Here is a 25,988-nt window from a genome sequence, read left to right on the forward strand (position 1 = left end):
ACATTTGGCACCCGTAGACTTGCAAGTCCCACTGTAGCGAACAGCTAGGTTGAGGATAGTCAATCCAGTATAGATCTATACGCAAACTCACGCTCTCCCTCCAGGAGATTCTGGTTACAAAACGTGACACAACGAAATGGTCGCTGTGTCATGAAGTAGTATCTCACATTATTTTATTTCTGAACCTTGTTATAGTATACTTGTTATAGTAATAGCATTCTATGTATAGTATTCTCTGTATAGTATCCTTTGTATAGTATTCTCTGTCTAGTATTCTCTGTTATAGTACTTGTGTATGATAGTATTCTCCTAAACTATACCTATTATAGTTTACTAGTGATTTCTGTAATTGAATAAATGACTGAATGTATACCCTTGCTACCCAAAGGTACTGAACTGATTGATAGTACTTTTATATCTACATATGTATACATAATATATATCCAATATTTAGACGACCTTCGGACAAATAACCGATATCCTAAATCCACATCCAAACAAGGAAAAGGAAATAAAGCGAGTTAGCAGTCCTAAGTCCTTTAGACACTATTTATATAACTATACATATATAGACATGCTTTTGACAATATATAAGTTTAAAAGAGGTTTTGTAATACATTTAAAGAGTTTAACAATAAATATTAATGAATTGATGTCAGTTTATAAAACGATTTAAAAGCAGTTTGTTTGATAATACAGTTTTAAAGTATAAGAAATCCTTTGTTTGAAACACAGTTTGAAGTATATGAAATCCTTTGTTTGAAACACAGTTATTAATCACATGTGATTGATTATATAACTTATATGTTTTCTACTTGTATTCCCCCCATAAAAGCATTTAAAATCATTTAAAAGGTAAGTTAAGGGGTATGAACTCACGTGTAGTGAGTGGTGCGAATGAAAGATCGATAAGGATTGCTAAGTGTCAAGTGAAGGCTTAAGCACACACGGATCCTATTTAGCATATAATGACACATATATGTATCCAATTAGTGTTTACAACATCTAATCATGAAATGGAACAACGTTAGGGACTAGGAAACACTTGTAATGAAGTGTTAAACCACATAGGGTTGCATATAAGGGATGTAGGGCCTCACATAGGAGTTTACGGCCCAAATGGTAATACCCCCATGAGTTTACGGCCCTAAGAGTTTACGACCGTAAACTCATGGTTTTTTGTACCATTTTGTGTGTTAAGGTCTTACAATCATGAAGGAAGTGATCTAGTCTCATCTCTAAGCCTTAAGAGGGATTTGTGGCACAAGTGCACCACTAATTAGGGTTTACGGCCAAGGGAGATTGTCTTGGCCGTAAACACCTTTTGTTCTTGAATTCTTGATGTTTTCAAGGTGTTTATCATGTGATTCAAGTATATATCAAGCTAAGGAAAGAGTACTTACGATATAGAAGCTTGATAGGGTGATTAAGGTCCAAAAACACTAGTGTGTTCTTGGTGTTCTTGGTGAAATGAAGAACACTTGATGATCTAACCAAAAGAAGAGATTTCATGGATGAAATCATGTATATTCACTAGATATGGAAGGATATCAAGTTGAATATGGAAAGATTACTTACTAGATTAAAGATTTCGATGAAAGTTCTTAAGATACTTGAGAGAGAATCCGATTTCTAGGCTTGAAATGTGAAAAGTGATTGAAAATGACTAAGGACCATATATATAGTATGGAGTTTACGGCCACCATGAGTTTACGGCCGTAAACTCATGGTCCCTGGCCGTAAACTCCTCATTTGAGGGTTTATGGCTTGTTTGATAGGTTACAACTTCAATTGACACTTCCTTTCACTCATTCCTTTGGTGCACTAGGCTCAGAATGCTCAAACAGACTCTAAACAGTGGTAAAAGTTAGCAGAAACAAGTCTGACTTTGAATGAAGTGAATGGTTTGTACAAGATAGAAATTTCGGGTTGTCACACGCAGACTCAACCCCAACTGCTGGATGACAGATTCCCGAACTGTCAACACCAAAATAACACCCAATTAATAATTGGGTTCCACTACATAACCATAAGTACGTACTTGGGGTCATTACTACATTACCCCATGCTTGGCTTTATTCAAGCCCAAGGCCCAATCCATAGGCCCAAAAGTCAACTATGAGTCAAAGCTCATCATATGGCCCAATTTTCCAAATTGGGCCCAAACCCTTACAAGGTCTTACCATAAGGCCCAACCATTTAGTCCAGTCCAACATTCAACATTCTAATGGCCCAATATCACATAATCATAAAGGCCCAAACTATGGCCCATCTATGGCCCAATTTTCCAAATTGGGCCCAACTCCTCATATGGGCCTTACCTCAAAGCCCATTAATTATTCTAGTCCATTTGCTTGATCTTAGATGGCCCATTAATAATCCAATCATCAAGGCCCAATAAAGGCCCAACAATAAACCCAAGTGAAATTAGGGTTTTCACATAAAATGACGATTAGGGTTAAGTGTTTCTCACTTAACCCCTTAAGGGCTTAATCCATTAAGGACTTAATCCATTAAGTCCATCATTCTTCTAAATAAGTCATATGGTGTGATTGGGCTTAATCACACAATTCCATTCCAATGGCCCAAAAGTGGGTCCCAATAAGTCCAAGCCCATAAATCCAATATTAGGCGTTTCTAAACCCTAATTAGGGTTTCCAATCCCATCTTAGCCCAATAGGCCCAAAACCAAGTCCTTAAGCCCATTAGGGTTTTCCTTAGGCCAATTAGGGTTTATTACACCCATTAGTCACATGTTTGGGCTTTTGGGTCCATTATGGCTTCATTGGGCCCATTAGGGTTTAATAGGCCCATTAAGGTTTTAGTCCTTGTCCAAACATCCAAAAAAAAGCAATCCCAACACGACTAAGCACACCGCCACCCGACACGGCGGCCGGTGGTGGCAGCCAGCACGCTACGGTGGTGGTTTGAGTTTCTTTTCACTATTCTTCTTTCTAGTTACATTTTACAATGCTAAAACCCCAAATAATCACACACACACACTAATACAAACACATATACATATCAACCTAGTGGTGGCCGGCGGTGGCACGTGGCGGCAGCCACCATCCTATGGTGGCGGTTTTCTTTAAATTCCGGCCAAGATTACAACTCCACAACTTCACCCTCAAACTATATGCAATGGCACCCTACTTGTAACGACGTAAATTTCCAAAACAATTTTTCATTTTCAAAACATACTTTTATTCAAAAGAAGATATCAAAACATAATGTATCCAATGTTATCATATCAAAACATATCAAAACATATCCCAGAATCTCAAGACATAAACTCCATGAGTGTGTACGGATCACGTCGGCGCCTTCCCGTGATCCTTGCTAGTACCTGAAACACATATCACAACAACTGTAAGCATAAATGCTTAGTGAGTTCCCCAAAATACCACATACAACACATACGCCTTTCCAGACCATAACTCTGTGGGACTTTCCGGTCCAAGTGTCTCAGGGGACTTCCGTCCCAAATCCCGGTAGACCTTCCGGTCCTACCCGTATCGACCTTCCGGTCCGTAACCTCCCGACCTTCCGGTCCATATCATCTTGACCTTCCCGTCCTTATCATATATAACATTCATAGCACATACATATCACATAACAACATACAACATATACATCTCATAGCATATAAGACCTTCCGGTCACACATAGGTACCCTTCCAGGTACAGTATAGTGAGAAGACTCACCTCAATGAAGTCGGATAAACTCTCGTGCTCAACGTCCCGACCTAGCCTCCTCCTATTGTTCAAATAACATTCGCGATCAATATTCTCTCATAGCCCCATTTCTAAAGATTGGGTAGAAGGCCATTCTACCCCTCCCTGAACTCCCTTGAATCAGTCTTGACCAAAACCCTAAGGTCAACGGAAGTCAACGGTCAAACTTTGACCCGACTCGTCGAGTGCACATGGGCGACTCGGCGAGTCCATGCGGGTCCTCTAAATCCTTCTAGCCTCTCTTGGCACGTCGAGTCATCCCTCCACTCGACGGGTTCCTCCTGTCACAAATTGCAGGGCAACCCCGACTCGACTTGTCGAGTCCACTTATGAACTCGGCGAGTTGCTTCCATGCTCACACTCAAATGACCTTCTGAGGTCAGATCTGCTTCTCTAATCTATAGATCTGACCTTCCCAAGCATGATAATCACGTAAAGGTTCAAACTTTAGGCCCATGCATCACACTATCACCTCTCTATGCCAAAATAACCCTTAATATGATAACCTAAACCCCAAACTCATAAAGGACTGCATAAAGCTGGAGAATAGGGACTCTCTAGACCTCTCAAGGTCCAGATCTGATGATATTGACACAAGGGGACATCACATACACTAGATCTCTTACCAAAAAGAAGAGAAAAAGCCCTAGATTCATGAAATCTATTACTCAATGAAAATGGACATGAATCCTTACCTCCCACAGCAGCTCTGCACCAAATGATGGAAGATTTGAGTCCCACAAGACTGCCTAGCTCGAGATCCTCCCTTCTCTTTGCTAAAACACACTCAAGAATGATGGATTAGACTTCCTCTTGCACTACAAGCTTCTCTCTGCTCTCTAGGGTTTCTCTGGGGAGTAGTGGCCGCAAATGAAGGCCATAAAGGCCTTTAAATAGGGCACAGACCCCGAGATTTAGGGTTTCCTTCCACACCGCGGACTCGTCGAGTCCACCCATCGACTCGTCGAGTCCTTTCATTAATCCAGTCAGCAAAAACGCGATCCTACTCGACGAGTCTAGGCGTCAACTCGTCGAGTCCCTCCTCAAACTCAAAATAAATGAATAACGTAGAATACCTGGGAATCCGGATGTTACACTACTACTCGCATACAGCCACCCACCCACGGTGGTTGTTGGCGGCGGAGAAGAAAGAGCGGTGGCAGCCACCATGGCTGGCGGCATGGTGGTTCTCCTTGAGCTTTTCTGTTTAGCGAGCAGCCCTTTACACGCCACGGAGGAGCGGCAACACATACACACAAACACGACAACAGCAGCAGCGAAAGACGTTCGCTCGCTAGCAAGTCCCCGTCGTCGTCGGCGACAAGAGCTACGATTGACATCAGCGGCGACAGCAGAAGCTTCGTCTTCAGCGGGCGGCGCATCGGTGGGTCGTTACAGAGCTACGAGCGAAGAAGAACAAGCAGCGAAGGGTGGTACCAGCGGCGGCGACGCAGTGGAGACAGCGGTCGATCACGGTTTTGCCGGTAACAGGTCCGTGGTTGGCTTTGGTGGCTGAACGACTTCATATTGGCGACTGGTGAGGTCACGGTGACGGCTCAACATCTTCAGCGGCAACACTGTGGTGGTATCCGGTGGTTGACTACCGTCGGTTGGGAAACAACATGCTCTCCGGACTCGTTGATCCGAACCACGAAGAAAGGTGGCGGCTGGAGAACTCCGATGATGGCGGCTGCACTCTTTGAGTTAGGGTTAGGGTTTGACGGTTGGGGAGGTTATATACCCCCGTCCCATTCCAAATTTTCCCATAATGACAGAATCGGTCCCTCCCTTCCCCTTCTCTTTCAAAATAAGCCCTTAAATTACCATTTAACCTTGCTTCCTTAAAACCTTTACAAATTAAGTCCGACTTTTACCAAGTAGCCCCTCTCTCTACATTTATTTTCTAAGGAAGTCCAGAATTTACTATTTACCCCCTTCTTCCATAAATCCTTTCATATTAGGCCCAAATTATACAAAACACCCCCCTGTCTTCTAAAAATCTTTACAAAGTAAATCCAGAAACTTACACCTTTAACCCCCAACTTCTCAATTGTGCCAATCAACTCCTCGAAACCAACACCTTACTATATAATTATTGATTTTAGGGCTTCTATTCATTCATTATTTTATTTATTTATTTAATAAATAAACAGGGTGTTACACACACTTTGGATGGGACTACGTGGCTCATCTCGGACCGCAGAAGGAAGAAGACCGTTGGGCGTAAACTTCTCTTACGCAGGGTGTACTTCGGTATGCTGAGCGTCCGAAGGTACGCTGGGCGTACCCCTCGCACCAGGCTCGTGATTTTCCTTCCCGACGTACAATACCTGGGAATCCGGATGTTACAATTCTCCCCCACTAGAATCAGACTTCGCCCCCGAAGTCTCGCTCGGCAAACAACTATGGATGCTGCTCCCTCATCTCTAACTCCGGCTCCCAAGTCAGCTCGGACCCTCTCCTATGCTGCCGCTGGACCTGAACCAGGGGCACCTCCTTGTTCCTCAGAACCTTGATCTTCCGATCTAGGATCGCGATCGGTCTCTCAACGTAATTCAATCTCGCATCCACCTGAACATCCGCCAGCGACACTACTACCGACTCGTCGGCTATACACTTCCTCAACTGAAACACGTGGAAGGTATCATGAATCTAGCTCAACTCCGCAGGTAGCTCCAAACGATACGCTACCTTGCCCACCCTCGCGGTCACTCTGAACAGACCGATGTACCGGGGCCCCAGCTTGCCCCTCTTCCTGAATCGGATCACTCCTTTCCAAGGAGACACCTTCAGGAGTACGAAGTCTCCCACCTGAAACTCAAGCTCGGATCGTCGCCTATCCGTATAACTCTTTTGGCGACTCTGAGCGGTCAACAACCTCTGTCTGACCTGCTGTATCTGCTCAGTCGTATGAAGCACTATCTCAGTGCTACCCATCACGCGCTGCCCTACCTCTCCCCAGCAAATGGGAGTCCGACATCTCCTCCCGTACAACAACTCGAAGGGAGGCATACCAATACTTGAATGGTGGCTGTTGTTATAGGAAAACTCAGCCAACGGCAAGTACGTGTCCCAACTTCCTCCGAAGTCCAACACACATGCTCGAAGCATGTCCTCGAGCGTCTGAATCGTCCGCTCACTCTGCCCGTCAGTCTGTGGGTGGTAGGCGGTACTGAAATGCAACCTCGTACCCAACTCCTCATGAAACTTCTTCCAGAACCTGGAAGTGAAACATACATCTCGATCTGACACAATCGAGATCGGTACTCCATGACGCGATACCACCTCTCTCACATACAACTCGGCCAACCTCTCTGCGGAAGAGCTCTCACTGATAGCAAGGAAGTGAGCGCTCTTCGTCAGCCGATCAACAATCACCCAAATTGCATCGACACCCCTCGCGGTCCTTGGCAATTTGGTGATAAAATCCATGGAAATCTGTTCCCACTTCCACTGGGGAACCTCAAGTGGCGGCAACTTGCCATGCGGACGCTGGTGCTCGGCCTTAACCCGGCGACAGGTCAAGCACCTTTCAACGAACCACGCAACATCCCTCTTCATACAGGGCCACCAATAGTCTTTCTTCAAATCTAAATACATCTTAGTGGCTCCGAGATGGATCTAGAACCTCGATCTCTGCGCCTCCTCCATCAGAATGGTACGTGCCTCGCCTGCATACGACACCCAAATCCGACCTTGAAAGGTCATCAGCCCTCGGCTATCGGTAACGAACTCAGACACCTGCCCGATCACCCGCTCCCTCTTGCGGTTCTCTGTTATTACGGCCTCTGCTTGGGCCTCCCGAATGGTGTCCAACACCGGAGTCATCACCGTCAATCGCATACAAGTGTCTCGAATCGGGGCACTCTCTGCCCTACGTGTCAGAGCATCAGCTACAACATTAGCTTTGCCCGGGTGGTACAGGATCTCACAATCGTAATCCTTCACCACATCCAACCATCTCCTCTGGCGCATATTCAGGTTGGGATGATCCATCAAATACTTCAAACTCTTGTGGTCCGTGTATATGGTACACCGAACCCCATACAGATAGTGACGCCAGATCTTGAGGGCGAACACCACTGCCCCCAACTCCAAATCGTGGGTGGGATACCTCGTCTCATGAGGTTTCAGCTGCCTCGATGCATACGCTATCGCATGCCCTCTCTGCATAAGCACCGCACCCAACCCCGATATCGATGCGTCGCAGTACACCACAAAATCCTCCATTCCCTCTGGAAGGGATAACACCGGGGCTTCGCACAACCTCTGGCGAAGAGTCTCAAACGAGGTCTGCTGCTCCGGACCCCACGAAAAAGCAACGCCCTTCCGGGTCAACTTGGTGAGGGGCACGACAATCTTGGAGAAATCCTTGATAAATCTCCGATAGTAGCCGGCCAACCCCAGAAAACTCCTGATCTCGGCGGGGGACCTCGACACCTTCCAACTCATCACAGCCTCAATCTTGGCCGGATCGACCAATATCCCATTCTGGTTAACGAGATGCTCCAAGAACTGGACCTCACGTAGCCAGAAATCGCACTTGGAGAATTTGGCGTAAAGCCTCTCCGACCTCAATACTCTGAGGATCTCTCTCAAATGCTCCTCATGCTGCTCTCTGGATCTCGAATACACCAGTATATCGTCGATGAACACGATCACCGAACGATCCAACATCGGTATGCACACCCTGTTCATGAGATCCATGAACGCTGCCGGTGCGTTGGTGAGCCCAAAAGGCATCACCACGAACTCGTAATGCCCATAACGAGTCCTGAACGCCGTCTTCTAGATATCCTCATCTCGCACCCTCATCTGGTGATATCCAGATCTCAAATCTATCTTGGAGAACCAAGATGCTCCCTGCAACTGATCGAACAGATCATCAATCCTCGGTAGTGGGTAACGGTTCTTGACCGTTAACTTGTTCAACTCCCGGTAATCAATGCACATCCGGTGTGAACCATCCTTTTTCTTGACAAAAAGGATCGGCGCTCCCCAAGGTGAGCTACTCGGCCTGATAAATCCTTTCCCCAACAGCTCCTAAAGCTGTGAGGATAACTCCTGCATCTCTGGTGGCGCAAGGCGATAGGGCGCCTTGGCGATAGGCGCCCTCCCGGAACCAAATCAATGCGGAACTCCACCTGTCTCTCGGGAGGCACACCCGGCAACTCCTCGGGAAAAACATTCGGGAAGTCACGCACTATCGGAACATCATCAACCGAACTCGTCCTCCCTGCGGCTACTCGTGTATCCATCACATAAGCTACAAACCCGCTGCAGCCCTGCTGTAAACTCTGTCTCGCTCTGGCAGCCGAACAAAATGTTGACCCACATCGGGTACCCTCGCCGTAAACTGTAAGTACTCCCCCACTAGGGTCTCGTATCGTCACCAACTGTCGCTCGCAGTCTATAACAGCCCCAAATCGGCTTAACCAATCCATGCCCACTATGACACACACGTCCCCCATCGCAATCGGGACTAGATCTATCAGAAACTCAACCCCGAAGATCTCGAGTACACATCCTCGAATCACATCCATAGCATACACCGCTCGCTCGTCAGCTATGGAAACTCGTAGAGGTCGACTCAACGCCTCCCGCTGGATACTGATGAGCTGACTAAATGCTAACGACACAAATGACCGACTCGCACCCGAGTCAAATAACACCAAAGCAGGTACAAAACTCACAAGAAAAGTACCTACGCACATCATAATATAAGCACAATATCTCAAAGTCAGCATAAAATAAATAAAAGAATACATACCAGCCACGACATCGGGCGCTGCGCGGACCTCCTCCGCTGTCAACTGGAAAGCTCTCCCGCGAGCCTTCGGTGCCTCGGCCTTCACCGGCCGAACCTCAGTAGCTCGCACGGCGGAAGGGGCAGATCCATGCAGTGCTCCCTGTGCTGTCCCCCACAGCTGCGGACACTCGGCCTTCCGATGGCCTGTCTGGTTGCAATGAAAGCAAACTATGAACCCCTTGGGGCAATCCTTGGCTATATGCCCCTCCTTGCCACATTTGTAGCAAGCACCCGATCGACAAACCCCATCATGTCCCTTGCCGCACTTCCCGCAAGTGCGGCCCTTCTGGCCTCCAGATCTCGAATCAGCGGGCTTTGCCCGCTTGGCTGCCGGCTGAGACTGTGCCGGCCGCCGATCCATCCCCTGAGACTCGGCCTCCTCCCTGGCCTGAGTCTCCAACTCAATCTCCCTCTTCCGGGCATTTTCCTGGAGCTCAGCAAATGTCCGGTAAGTCGATTTCGATACGAACTCCCGAATATCCCTCCTCAGAACGCTCAAATACCGACTCATGCGTGCCTGCTCGGTAGACACCTACTCAGGGCAGAACATCGCCCTCTCATGAAACTTCCTGGTGATCACAGTAACAGAATCAATGCCCTGCTTGAGGGACAAGAACTCCTGAGCCAACCGCTCCCTCTCCACCGGGGGAACATACTCGTCTCTGAACATGGTGGTGAACCTCTCCCAGGTCACCTCTGAAATCTCTTCAAGAGTGAAGCTCGCCGTCACGAACTTTCACCAGTCCTTCGCTCCCAAGCAAAGCTGGTTCAGCGCGAACCGTACCCTCAGATGCTTTGGACATGAACACGTGTAGAAGCATCCCTCGATATCAGAAATCCATCTCATCGCAGCGATCGGATCCTGCGTCCCGTTAAACTCTGGTGGCTTCGTGTTGCTGAACTTCCGAAACAACAACGAGTCACCTCCTTGAGGCCTGGCAGCAGCCACAGCTGCAGTAGCTGCAGCAGCTGCAGCCTCAGTCACCGCTGCGTACCGCTCATCAAAAGTCTCAATCAATGTGGTCTTGATAGACCCAAACATCTCCGGAATCTCGGCTCGAATCGCCGCTGCCACCTCATCGTGGATCATCTGACGAAGCTCCTCGTCACTCACGCCGCTCGTCTCAGGTCTGTGGCGTGTCCCAACCATGATGTCTCTGAAACACAACATAATAATATCAGAGACTCGCTCGAGCATACTCACACTCGATAACTCGACCCTACTTGTTCCCTAGTACCCTAAGGATTCTTACTTGGACTGCGCACTGATCCGGTGTCTTCAGTAGTACGGGCCCTATACTACCGTCCACACCGCATCAGTATTCACCCCAAGTCCTCCTCCTTGGATCCCAAATCCCAAGTACTCTACATCTCGCTAACATAGGCTACCTTTCGGTAGGCCTCTCATAAGCTCCTCACTGCTACCTACTCACTCTCAAGCATCTCATAGCAGCAGAAATCTTCCTAGGCTAAGGCATCATAAATCATGCCACTCTAGTCCTAATATGAATACCTAGCCTACTTTAGCATAACATAACATATCATAACCTATCTCATAACACATAATGTAAGGGTATTTTGGGAAATCACCGTTCGGGCGCTGGCTGATCGTACACACTGCTTCCTTCTGTTTTTCTCAAATCTTTTTACTTCTTTAGAAAAATTGTTTATTTTATGAAAAACTTCCTCAAATCCTCAGTTTGAGTTCAAATACACCCGAAGGTGCATCCAAATCCCTCAAACCAAGGCTCTGATACCAACTTGTAACGACGTAAATTTCCAAAACAATTTTTCATTTTCAAAACATACTTTTATTCAAAAGAAGATATCAAAACATAATGTATCCAATGTTATCATATCAAAACATATCCCAGAATCTCAAGACATAAAATCCATGAGTGTGTACGGATCACGCCGGCGCCTTCCCGCGATCCTCGCTAGTACCTGAAACACATATCACAACAACTGTAAGCATAAATGCTTAGTGAGTTCCCCAAAATACCACATACAACACATACGCCTTTCCAGGCCATAACTCTGTGGGACCTTCCGGTCCAACTGTCTCAGGGGACTTCCTGCCCCCTGACTGACAGACTCGGCGAGTCCTATTGTGGACTCGACGAGTAGGATGGACTCGACGAGTCCATAAAGGGACTCGGCGAGTCGGAGCGTCTGTCAGAGTGATTTTCGGGATTTCTTGCTGTTTTGCTTAAGGATTCTTACCTAAATCATTTTGGTTTAATAAAATCCGAATTTTATCACATGTTTGACAATATCCTTAACAAAACAAAAAATAATTACCAATTGTTTAAATAATAAATTCCTTATTTGATAATAATTAATTATTTGAATTAATTGTTGAATTATCTTGCAAGTAATATTGACTAGGTCAAATTTAGATAATCATTAAATTAATTGATTAATTTATATTATTTGTTATTTAATCTTTTGTGTTTTGAAAAGTTCAAAAACTTGTCCTCAAGTTTTGAAATTTAAATTTTGTGACTAAAAGTTTAATTTGAACTATTTAAATTTCAAACCTTAAAATTTTACAAGTTTTAAAATTCAACCTTATACTTTATAGTATTATAAGATTAATATATATGTATAACCTAAATGCTAGTCTTACCATTAGTAGGCCTCATTCACGAAGCCGATCTATAAGGGGGGGGGGGGTATAAGGTTAAGGCCTATAAAATGGCCGTTTAATGGGTGTCCATTCTCACCCATCGCTTCCTTGATTAGTGGAGGGTCGTTAGCCGAACGGGTAGAATAGGGCAAACTTTCCTCATTTAAAAGTATAATGAATCTATATAAAGTAACTAAATGTTTTTACAAAATTCCCAATCTTAGTTACTTTAGGAAAAAGTGAATTTGATGCAATTCCATGAAATTACACTTTGTACCCTTGCTAAGACGTTAATGGAGCGTGTGTGGTTAACCGGCACATTAATTGGGTTCTAAGCAAAGGTGGCAAAGGGTGACTCATTGTTTGTCATAGTTCGATGGAGCGTGCGTGGTTAACCGGCACATCGAATAGGTGACTGTAACAATGAGGGCACCATGTACATTTGCATGGTTATTCACACCCGCTTTGTGATCCTCGGCATCCCAGTCACAAACTAGAGGGGCATATCGAGATATAAACATGCCATTGAATAGTTCAATGAATCTCAAAGGATCTAGGAGTTTTTCAATACATTTAAATCTTAATCTCTTTTTCGTTTTTCATGGTGGAGAATTAGTGAATCGACATTCACTTACCTTCAAATTATTTGCTTGTTAGATTACGGCATCCCTTTTCTAATTTGTGAATAATGTGTTGGATAAGGTGTCTAAGTCCATAACAATATTTGAGATGCACTTGACCCGAACCGGCATGGTCCATTTGGGTTGCACTTCACCCGAACGATTTGGATAACCTTTTGAGAATAATGTGTTTATGATTTGTTAATATACTATAAGTTATAATATATTAATATGAAATCATATTATTTAATTAGTATTGATCATAAATTAATTTAGAATTAATTTAGTGATAAAAAAGGTGACTAATTAAATATGGGCTCTTGTATTTTATATAGTGTGGGCTAATACTCATTTGGAATGGGCTAGGCTTGCATGGGAGTCCATGGATGGTCCATGGAGCTTTTAACCCATGGATCCTTGGAAAGGAAGAGTCATGGGTATTAGGGTTTACATGGATGTAACCCTAATCCTCCACACTATATAAAGGTGTCCTTGGCACATGATTTGGCACTAGTTGTGTGTGTACAAGAGTGGTGGCCAATTCATGAGTGTACATTATTCTCTCAAGAGTTTTCCAAAGTTTGTGGTGATTTGTGATTTCCATTTGAGGCATCCACACTATTGGTGCTAGGCTCTCAAACTCCAAGCAATCAACCACTACAAAAAGTTATGTCATTCTACTAGTAATTTTATGATACAAGTTCCCCATGCCATGCTAGTTAGGATGTAAAACCTTGGAAATTCTTATTTGCATGTATTTTAGAGAAAACATAGATCCAAGATTCATAGGGTTGCATGTACACCATAGGAGTGTTAAAATGCTCAAAACCCAACAGTGGTATCAGAGCCTAGGTGCAGATTTTCGAGTGTTGCTGCTGGAAATGGACTAGAAACATTACCCTAAACTGTTTTGGTGTTTTAAAACCTGTTTTAGATGGTGTAATGGGTGTTCTAATCCATTTACAATGGCTTATATCAAAATTTCAAGTTTTGTATGTATTCATATGATTCTTGAAATTGTTGAAATGGGTGTTCATGAACTTATGAGTTTTGTTAGATCATAGGAATTATTTGCAAATTGTTTGTTAGTTAATTCTTGATCTTGATGTGTTTTAATGGAATCCATAATTTGTCCTCAAGTTATGGATTTCCAAAAGTCTTTTCTTTTAAAGTCCATTAAAAACCATAGGTTACATAAGTTGAAGAGTCTTTTCATCATAAATAGTTTTATGGACTCCATAACTTGTCCTCAAGTTATGGATGTCCAAGAGTCTCTTCATTAAATTTTTTTTTAAACCTTAATAAACTCATAAGTTATGAAAATCCAAAAGTTTTTGAATTGTTCAAAACTTGCCCTCAAGTTTTGGAATTTGTAAAGTCTCACACACACTTTAGTTCCAACCCTTAGAGTTTTAAAAGTTAAAATTCAACCCTTATACTTTATAGTATTATAAGTTAATAATATATATATATATATATATATATATATATATATATATATATATATATATATATATATATATATATATATATATATATATATATGTATGTATAAGAGCAAGTCAGTCTTATCATTAGTAGGCCTCATTCACGAAGCCGATCTATAAGGGGGGTATAAGGTTGTTGTCTATAAAATGGCAGCTTAATAGGTGTCCACTCTCACCCACCGCTTCCTTGACTGGTGGAGGGTCGTTAGCCAAACGGGTATGACAAGGACTATAATTATCATTAAAAGTATAATGATGAATATAAAGTAACTAAACCTTTTATAAATTCCCAATCTTAGTTACTTTAGGAAAATGTGAATTTGGTGCTAACCCATGAAATTTACGCTTTGCACCTTACCAAGTCGTTGGTGGAGCGTGTGTGGTTAACCGGCACACTAACTTGGACTAGTAAGGATGGCAAATGGTGACTAAATGTTTATCATAGATCGGTGTAACGCATGTGGCTAACCGGCACATTGATTAGGTGATAATATTAAGGGTACCAAGTGAATTTGCATGGTTATTCACACCTTGTTTTGTGATCCTCGGCATCCCAGTCACAAAATCTGAAGGGCACAATAGAGATTGAAACATGCCATTGAAAAGTTCAATGAATCTCAAAAGATCTAGGAGTTTCAAATCCAATTAAAACCTAATTTTAATTCATTTTTCATGGTGGAAATTGGTGAATCGTCATTCACCTACCTTCAAATATTTTATAGCTTGGATTACGACATCCCTCTTCCAAGTTATAAAATATTGTGTTGGGTCTTAGCCTTAATATCTCATATTGGGTGTTATATTAAGGACTTAAATCAACTAACTTGAATTTCTCCCATTGTAGATGTCTGGTTCAGGCAACTATGATCTACCCAAATCTCTTGGAACAAGCTTCCCTCTTGAAGATGGTGTCCCTCAACATCATGCTTCACTTCCTCTACCTCCTCCATTTATTTTCCCTGACCCACAAGCCCGAAGACTTGAAAGGTTCAAGGTCACTTAAGCTCTACTAGAAATGAAACATAAAGATGTAAGACCTGTGTGTACTCATGTCTTAGGAATGAAGTCGCACATTGGCAGGTTGAGAATGTTGGGTGCTGTTATTTCAAGGAAGTTCGCTATTGACTGGGTTCTTCAGTCACTTCCTGAGTCGTATAGTGAGTTTATTAAAGACTACCATATGACAGATCACGACATAACCCTAATAGATCTTTCTTATTTGCTTATTGCTGCTGAATCAGCAATGATTTGGCGCAATGGTCAAGCAAATATTGGTGGAAGGTCTATTTCTCAAACTTCCATGGACATTGACAATGGTGACATTGGAAGTCCGGAAAAACCTTCTCTTCCCAATGGAAAGGGATCGACCTTGGTCAAACCGGTTGACCAAAAGGTAAAGAAAAAAAGATAAGTCTGTATGTCTTTACTGTCGAGAGAAGGGACATTGGAAGCGAAGCTGCCCTAACTACCTGAAGGATCTGAGAGAAGGAAGAATCAAAAGGTTTGACTCTGCTTCAGGTAAGTCCATTATCTAACTTTGTTAAGTTCCTAATTGTTGATTCCTAATACATAATGTGACTATGTTACATTTTGATGTTTGGCAGGATCAGGCAAAGGGAAGGAAACTTAAAAGAAGAAGTATGTTGAATCTGATCGCGAAGATGGATTTCAATCGCATGGTTCGAAGATCGGATTCTTGAGTTGCCGCTTAGAAGTTATGATAGATTGATAGGAAATATGTAATAGCATAGTTTTCCTTGTAATTGCATTGTAAGGAAAAAGTTTTTTTTCCGCATTTTATTAAGAAATAAAAGTTTTGTTTTATTTTTTATTATATTCCCTTACAATGGAATTTATGGAAAAAGGATGTTTGTATGTTTCTAGCAATAATGGAAATGTGAATTTGATTCTTTCATTTGTGGTAGTGTCTAAATTTACCAAATAAGGAAAGATTCTCATCACCCAAGTTTCAATTGGACCGAAACTTGGAATCATGCAGGTTGTATTGCATGATGAATGAGAACCTTCATCTTTGGAAAATTAAGACTAATTCTTTGTTCACATGTATATGTGAGTCAAGTGAAGGACTAAGGGATCGAGAACACATTCGTGTGCACTGGTCAAGTCCACCATAAAAAGATCGATAAGACCATTCGTCATGATTTACTAAAGTTTAGTAAATATGGTTATAGTTAATAGTTTAAGTATAATTCTGAAACATTGGAAAAAGTTTCGATGTATGGCAGAACGAATGGGAAGAAACAAATTAGGCAGAAAGATAAAAGTTTCTCAAATCTGAAAAGATGGGAGAGTGCTTTAGTATCATGTTTTATGATCATCTTAATGATTAAGATACCATGTCACAATTGATCCTCTAAGGACATCTTAGTGCATTCTTATGGCTAAGAAGAGGAGTCTTGAATTGTTGAAATGGTTAAATCAAAAGATGAGTCATACTTCGTTCCAAAATAATTCTTAGAGTCATACTCCAAGATTGTAACTTGAGTGACATATCTTAAAGAAGGTTTATAACACTTGTCAAATGTAAGAGTAAAATGTTTTCTACTCTTGTACATTTGAAATTGGTAAGTTGTGATGTTTTGGATAAAACAAAGACCAACCTAGGCCAGTTGTGTGAAGTGTTAGTCTTGATAAGAATCCGCACTATCCCTTGAATATTTGTTTTGTCAAGGAATGGTTCTTGACAAGAGAGTCTTATATGTCAAGAGGACAGTGGGAGTCCAAAAGATCTAGTCAAGAATAAAACCTGAAGTTCTTCACTAGCACACGACTTGAGGTTTATAACCTATCGTGTTGACATTTCTGTGTCCATTCCAATCATAGTTCGCTTTGCATAGGAGTTCTGAGAGTTCTCAATTGATTGCACAACTACTTGGAAGCAATGGCAGGCCCTTGAGCTACCAAGAGTCAAGAAATCAAGATTGAACAAGTTCAATTCATATGAGTTTGAGTTTGTCACTAACCTTGTCTTGTGATTATGATTTTGACAAATTCACATGGATAGGAACACATACACCATAAAATCTAAGTGTCATAAGGTTTCTTTCTGATTCATGAAAATGATGGTGAGGAAACCCTTTCACTAAGTAGATTTTAAGTAGATAGAAATTATGATATTTGCATTCTCAAAGTCGTTAGTGGAGCGTGTGTGGTTAACCGGCACACTAACATGGACTTGTGAGAAATGGCAAAAAGGGCTAAACATTATGATTGCGGCATCCCTCTTCATAATTGTTTAGACACACATGTGAACTATCTAAGGAAAGGTGTATGAGTCTGAGAAGCTTAGATAAAGTTTTGTCAAAGCATCTCGTATCAAGAAATCTGAACTTTGGTGATGAAAGTCAATAAAGTATTGATTTCTAAAAGTCGATTTCTGAGTATATGTCAAAGCTAGTGGGAGCATAATCAATTATGATAAGTATTGTTAATTATAGAAAAACAAAAGTTTCGCTTGGAAAAAGGTTGTTATGCTATAATTAAGGGAGAGGAGATTATACTTCATTTCAATCCTAAAAGTTTAGATTAAGATTTCAATAATCTTTAGTCAAGGATATATATATATATATATATATATATATATATATATATATATATATATATATATATATATATATATATATATATATGAACTTTATGCTTGGAAAAAGGTTGTTTTGCTATAATTAACGGAGAGGAGATTATACTTCATTTCAATCCTAAAAGTTTAGATTGAGATTTCAATCATCTTTAGTCAAGGATATATATATGAATTTTATGTTGGAATGGTTCAACATAAGGGAATTCTATATATATTGCGTTCTCAAAATTCGATTATGATTACGACATCCCTCTTCATAGTCGATTTTTGAAAACATGGCAAATAAAAAAAATATTGTAGCAAAAGACTGATCTAGTATCATGTCTTTATGTGAGACATCATGAATCGTGTCCTATATGCTTCGGGTATAGGATCGATCACATGTGCTATAATATTTATCCGTTCTAAATTTTTCAAAAATGCCTAGAGCATTAAGAGGGAAAAAAGAATAGAACCGAATATGACTGAAATGATTAAGCAATTGTCGAGAACAATATGAGGTTTACCTAAGATTGGTTTCTCATGGACAGTTGGAAGTATGATGCTAAATTTTAGAGAGGACCATGTTGACATATTCTGAAAAGAGGTAGCTCTTGTTCAGAAGTGATAGTCAAAATGGGAATATGGAAATGTTTTCCATATTGGTAGTTGGATTTTAAGAATCTATGAGAAAGTTAGAAACTTTTATGCAAGAAGGATATTCAAAGGAATGTACTTTAAATGTGGGACTTTGTTTCCATGGAATTGATCTCCACTGGAATACTTTGTATTGTCTGTTTCCAGGTCCTTGTGACTTTTGTGCATAGTCATTGCAAGAGGATCAATGCATACGAGTTTAAAATCTAACAGATTACAGTAAATGACAAGAATTTGATATTCTTACATTTACGGTAAGGATTTGGGATTGTGAAATGAGCATCATTGGAATCATGTTCAATTGATTTACTTCACAAAGTAAGGATCATAGACAAACATAGTTTGCATACTTGGAGTATGGCATGACTATTGTTTAGAAAAAATAGTGTACATGCTTGGAGCATGGGACAACTATTGTTTTAATTCAAGTATTAAGTTGATAAATCGAAACACAATAATGTGTAATCAATATGGTGATGAATAAAAGGTGTTTTATTTATATTCATAAGTGCTGAGACCATATTGGATTCAATTATTCTTGTGTTTCACTTTGCATGTTTTGACTTCCATAATAACTAGGTTATTCTTTCCGAATGACTAAGTTATTCAAACTTCCACAGTCGGTCATACGTCGGAAGTAGGTATGAATTAAGACTGTGATGAATTGGGCTTGTAGATGACTAAAGGTGTTTAGCCATAGCAATGGTTGCTACAACATTCATGAGTGCTCATAAGTTCTGAGTATTGGAATAAACCCACGCTCACTTGCATCACTTCATGGAATTTATCTCGAGTGATCGTGAGACGGTAATATCATATAAGTCTTCAAACCTAGAGATATGAGTTGTTGCCTATGAGTTGGTTATGCATTGATTGCACGAAAACGCATCAGTAACTTGATGCTATAAAACGTGCCTTTGTGTATAATTCAACAAGTAGTAGAAAAAAGTATATGAATCGAAGTTTATCTGTTCCTTCTAGACCTTGGAGGATTAGAAGCGATATCTGGGCCCCTCGATGATTTTGTGTTGACCCATGTACCGGGCCCGGTCAGAACTAAGTTGATTTGTTCAATTAAGTTCTATGTCAAACAAATCGGGAAATCGAGAAACAAACTGTTGGACAATAAGTAAGACATTGTTCCATGTATTTGTCCGGCTGATATCTAGAACAGAGGATTATATGATCACTTATCAAAAATGACGCTTCATAGTTCAACAGAGTTTTGAGAGCTACGATTTTCGGTTGGTTCCTGAAGTCATATCTGCAAATATAGTTATTAGACTTATCCAAGTGGGAGACTTTTGGATAAGGTGTCTAAGTCCATAACAATATTTGAGATGCACTTGACCCGACCAGGCATGGTCCATTTGGATTGCACTTCACCCGAACGATTTGGATAACCTTTTGAGAATAATGTGTTTATGATTTGTTAATATATTATAAGTTATAATATATTAATATGAAATCATATTATTTAATTAGTATTGATCATAAATTAATTTAGAATTAATTTAGTGATCAAAAAGGTGACTAATTAAATATGGGCTCTTGTATTTTATATAGTGTGGGCTAATACTCATTTGGAATGGGCTAGGCTTGCATGGGAGTCCATGGATGGTCTATAGAGCTTTTAACCCATGGATCCTTGGAAAGGAAGAGTCATGGGTATTAGGGTTTACATGGATGTAACCCTAATCCTCCACACTATATAAAGGAGTCATTGGCACTTGATTTGGCACTAGTTGTGTGTGTACAAGAGTGGTGGCCAATTCATGAGTGTACATTATTCTCTCAAGAGTTTTCCAAAGTTTGTGGTGATTTGTGATTTCCATTTGAGGCATCCACACTATTGGTGCTAGGCTCTCAAACTCCAAGCAATCAACCACTACAAAAAGTTATGTCATTCTACTAGTAATTTTATGATACAAGTTCCCCATGCCATGCTAGTTAGGATGTAAAACCTTGGAAATTCTTATTTTCATGTATTTTAGAGAAAACATAGATCCAAGGTTCATAGGGTTGCATGTACACCATATGAGTGTTAGAATGCTCAAAACCCAACATAATGTTGTTGGTTCCTAGCCCTAATTTCTCATTTGGGTGTTTAATTGGGGAATTCATTTCTAATCGAACTTTTGTTCTTTTTCCTTTTCAGATGTCGAACGTCAACAACAACGCTTCTGGTTCAAACTCCTCTGGCTCATTCTCACTCATGAACTTGTGTGGGAGAGTGATCTTAGATGGGTCTAATTTCAATGATTGGATCCGCAACATTCGCATGGTCACTTGCTACGAGGACAAAGAGTATGTTCTCGATGAGAAGCTGAAGGAGATTGACATCAACACTGCCTCTGCTGAAGAGATCACGGCCTTTGAGGCCCACGAGCGTAATGCCACGAAAGTCCATTGCATCATGCTAGCGACTATGACTGCAGAACTCCAGAAGTCCTATGAGGACATGTAACCCTATGAGATTCACCAAGATCTGCTGGACCGGTACCACCAGAGCGCTAGGCAAGAAAGGTACGAGATCATCACCTCGATGATCACTACCAAAATGGGTAATGGAGAGTCCCTTACCGCTCATCTGCAAAAGATGCATAGATATGTCGATCGCATGCTAAAGTTGAATGTGAACTTTGATGAAGAGCTGGAAATTGATATTATCCTTCACTCCTTGCCTCCCTGCTATAGCCAGTTCCGTATGACCTACCACATGTATAAGGAGGAGGTCTCCTTGAGCAAGATTCAGGGCTTATTGAGGACTGCTGAGAGCAACATCAAGGATAAATCTGTTGCATCAACTCCAACTCCTGTTGCTGCTCCTGTCTTGGCAATAGGACAAGGGAAGGGTAAGAAGAGGAAGGCTCCCTCAAAGAGCCACCACAATGGAAAGTCCCAAGATGTTACCTCTTCTAGTGGAACCAAAGTTGGTTCTGCTAAACCCAACTCTAACCCTAAAGAGGCAAAGTGCCACCACTGCCAAAAGATAGGGCATTGGAAGAGAAGTTGCCCAGAATATCTGCAGGCTATCAAGGATGGGAAGATCAAGCCATCTTTCGCAGGTATTTACACAATTAAATCTAATGGTTTATCACATACTACTTCTTGGGTTCTTGATACAGGATGTGGTTTTCACATATGTTCTGATTTGCAGGGACTAAGAAGAAATAGCGATGTGGAGCATGGAAGGATGAATTTGATCATGGGAAACAGAAGATCGTCGCCTGTCACCAAGATTGGAGTATATTCCTTAGTGCTTAGTAATGGATTAGATTTAGATTTAAACAATTGTTGCTATTTGCCAGATATGGCAAGAAACATCATTTCATTTCATGGTTTATATAGACAAGGTTTTAGATATTCTTTTGATAATGAAAAGGGTTCTATTTGTGCTTATCTTAATAATGTTTTATATTTTGAAGCATTGCCTTGTAATGGAATATATGAAACTGTGGTGGTTGTAGATAACTTAGGAAATGATGTGTTGTGTGAGGATTCTTCCAATAGTATGGATAAAGCATGCTTGTGGCATTATCGTCTTGGACATGTCAACAAGAAACACATAGCCCAACTCCAAAAGGATGGAGTGTTGGAGTCATTCGACCTTAGGGACGATGACGTGTGCGAGTCTTTTTACTTGGAAAGATGACCAAGTCACCCTTCACTGGCACTTGTGCGAGGGGTGAGGGTTTATTGGATCTCATACATACAGATGTATGTGGACCCTTTAGATCCACCACAAGGGATGCAAACCGCTTCTATGTGACTTTCACAGATGATTATAGCAGATATGGGTATATCTACTTAATCAAGCACAAGTCAGAAACCTTTGAAAAGTTCAAAGAGTTCAAGCAAGAAGTGGAGAATTAGTTGGGCAGGAAAATCAAGATGCTTCGATCTGATCGAGGTGGAGAGTACCTAAGTCTTGAATTCCACGACTACCTTAAGGAATGTGGAATAGTTTCACAATTGACGCCACCTAGGACACCGCAGTTGAATGGTGTAGCTGAGAGGCGTAATCGAACCTTGCTAGACATGGTTCGTTCCATGATGAGTCGTGCTTCACTACCTATCTCATTCTGGGGGTATGCCTTAGAGACTGCCGCCCATATCCTTAACTTAGTCCCTACGAAGAAGGTTGCCAAAACACCTCACGAGATGTGGACAGGGAAAGCTCCCTCGTTAGCACATGTCAAGGTTTGGGGTTGCGAGGCTTTCGTAAGACGAGAGACTCACGACAAGCTCAAAACTCAAAGTGAGCGATGTATTTTCATCGGCTACCCGCAGAAATCCTTTGGATATCTCTTCTACATACCGAGTGACAATGTTGTCTTCGTTGCAAGAAGAGGGGTTTTTCGAGAGCGAGAACTCATAAGCCAAGGAGACGGTGGGAGGCTAATTGATCTTGAAGAGCTTCAAGAGTTGTGCGATGAAGGAACCTCTAACACTGGCGCTCAACCTGAGGAGGAAACTCCGGTTGAACCGATTGACGAGTCCTTACCTCTTAGACGTTCCGAAAGGGTTAGTGTTCCACCCCAGTTTTATGGTTTTCATATTACTACAGAAGGGGATACGTTCATTAGTGATAGTACACTAGTGAATCTGGACGAACCTAACAACTATAAGGAAGCCATGGCAGGCCTGGAGTCTGCGAAATGGAAGGAGGATATAGACAGCGAGATTCAGTCCATGTATGACAACCAAGTTTGGAATTTGGTTGACAATGTACCAGGTCGTAAGACAGTCGGGTGCAAGTGGATCTTCAAGAAGAAGACTGACGTGGATGGAAATGTGCACACTTATAAGGCACGATTAGTTGCGAAGGGCTTCACTCAAACTCCTGGAGTTGACTACGATGAAACCTTCTCACCAGTTGCGAAGATAAAGTCTATCAGGGTGATGCTGGCCATTGCTGCATTTCATGACTATGAAATATGGCAAATGGATGTCAAAACCGCTTTCCTTAATGGGAAGTTGGCTGAGGATGTTTACATGGCTCAGCCAGAGGGTTTTGTCAATGCGAAGCATCCTAATAGAGTGTGTAAGCTTGATAAGTCCATTTATGGACTTAAGAAAGCGTCTCGCAGATGGAATCTTTGTTTTGATGAAAAGGTAAAAGAGTTTGGTTTTCTGCGAAGCGAGGATGAATCATGTGTATATGTCAAAGCCAGTGGGAGTATAGTAAGCTTCCTCATATTGTATGTCGACGACATACTACTCATAGGAAACGACATTCTGACATTGCAGGAGGTTAAGTCCTGGCTCGGGAAGTGCTTCGCTATGAAGGACCTCGGAGAAGCTTCCTATATTTTGGGAATAAGGATAGTGAGAAACATAAGTAAGAGACTAATAGGAATCAGTCAGAATACTTACTTGGACAAGGTACTAAGGCATTTTAGTATGGAGAATTCATAGAAAGGGGAGTTACCAATCCAAAGTATTGCCAAGTTGAGTAAGACTCAAAGTCCGAGTACTGAAGTCGAGATAGCAGAGATGAGCCGAGTACCTTACGCTTCCGCAGTTGGCTCGATCATGTATGTTATGACTTGTACTCGCCCTGATGTAGCCTTCGCTTTGAGCATGGTCAGTAGATATCAAGGGAACCCTGGCAAAGCACATTGGACCGCAGTCATGAATATTCTTAAGTACCTTCGGAGGACCAAGGAATGGTTTCTAGTCCTCGGTGGGAGTGATGACTTAAAGGTGCGAGGGTATAGCGACGCCAGTTTTCAGACCGATAGGGACAACTACCGTTCGCAGTCGGGCTGGGTCTTTACCCTTAATGGAGGAGCAATGACTTGGAAAAGTTCCAAACAGGAGACCGTAGCTGATTCAACGTGCGAATCAGAGTATATAGCGGCGAGCGAAGCGTCAAAGGAGGCGATATGGTTGAAGAACTTCATTGGAGACCTTGGAGTTGTACCGGCCATACAAGAGCCTATGGAAATTTTCTGTGATAATGAAGGAGCGGTTGCCTTGACCAAGGAACCGAGAGATCATGGCAGATCTCGACATATCAATAGAAAATATCACTTTATTCGACATCGGGTGGAAGAAGGACTCCTCGTAGTGAAGAGGGTATCGTCATAGGATAACCCAACAGATCCGCTTACAAAGGGATTGAGAAGGGTTAAGCACTTGCAGCACGCTAGGAGCATCGGGCTGAAGGACGATATTAGTTTAGATTAGATAGTTAAGAAATATGTAATAGATAAATTGTAATTAACATTTGATGATTAAATAAAAGAGTATTGTTTATTAGTAATGTTACTGTCTTATGTTAATCATTTACCTATTGTTTCATTTTTGCATGTTTTGACTTCCTGAATAATTGAATTATTTGATAATAATCGAATTATTCAAACGGTCCACAGTCTTTCATATGTTGGAAGTAGATATGAATGAAGACTGTCATGAATTGGTGTGTAGATTCTCTGAAGAGTATTAGACATAGCAAAAGTTTGCTACAACGTTCATGAGTGCTTATGAACTTGATTTGAGCATTGGAATAAATCCACGCTTGCTGGAATCGCTTCATGGAATTCATCATGAGCGATCGCAAGACGATAATATCATATGGTCTTAAAACCTAGATATATGTTTTATTGTTTGCTAGTTGGTTGTGCATTGATAATGCATAAATGCATCAGTAACTTGATGTTATAAAATGCATTGTTGTGTATGATTTGATTAGTGGATAGTAAATGCATATAAATCGAAGTTCATCTGTTCCTTTTATCCTAAGAGGGTAAAAGCGATATCAGGGCCCCTCGATGATTTGATTTGACTTATGTGCCGGGCCCGGTCAGGACTGAATTGATGTGTTCAATTAAGTTCTATGTCAAATGAATCTGAGATCGAGAAACTAACTGATGGACAATAAGTATGACTATGTTCCATGTAATTGTCCACATGATATCTAGAACAGAGGATTATACGATCCCTTATCTAAAGGACAGGTTACTGATAAGATCAGAGTTTGACAGCGTCTTTGAGAGCTACGATTGCTAATCGGATTAGGCTTGCATTTGTAGTTACTAGACTTATCCAAGTGGGAGACTGTTGGATTAGTGTCTAAGTCCGTAACTATATTTGGTAAGTACTTGACCCGGTTGTGCATGGTCCTTTTGAGTTGCCTTCACCATAGCAACTTGACAGGGTGATTTATGAAAAAGAGAAGATATTATGATTTATTAATATATTATGAGAATAATATATTAAAGGAATAATCATATTATTTAATTAATATTAGTCATTGATTAATTAAGAATTAATTTGGTGACTAAAAGAGATTAATTGAATATAGGGGACTGAACTGCAATTATTGGATAATTGAGTTATTGGGTTGGGGAACCAATGGAGCAAGGGGTGAACGAAATTATGATGGGAGTCCATCATATTTTCGTCCATGGCCTTAATCCAGAAGGTTCCATGGGCTGCTTGGTGATTAAGTTGTCCATTAGGG

This window comes from Lactuca virosa, chromosome 8 (genome assembly GCF_052849685.1).
Source record: "Lactuca virosa cultivar CGN04683 chromosome 8, Lactuca_virosa_CGN04683_v6, whole genome shotgun sequence".
Taxonomy (NCBI): Eukaryota; Viridiplantae; Streptophyta; class Magnoliopsida; order Asterales; family Asteraceae; genus Lactuca; species Lactuca virosa.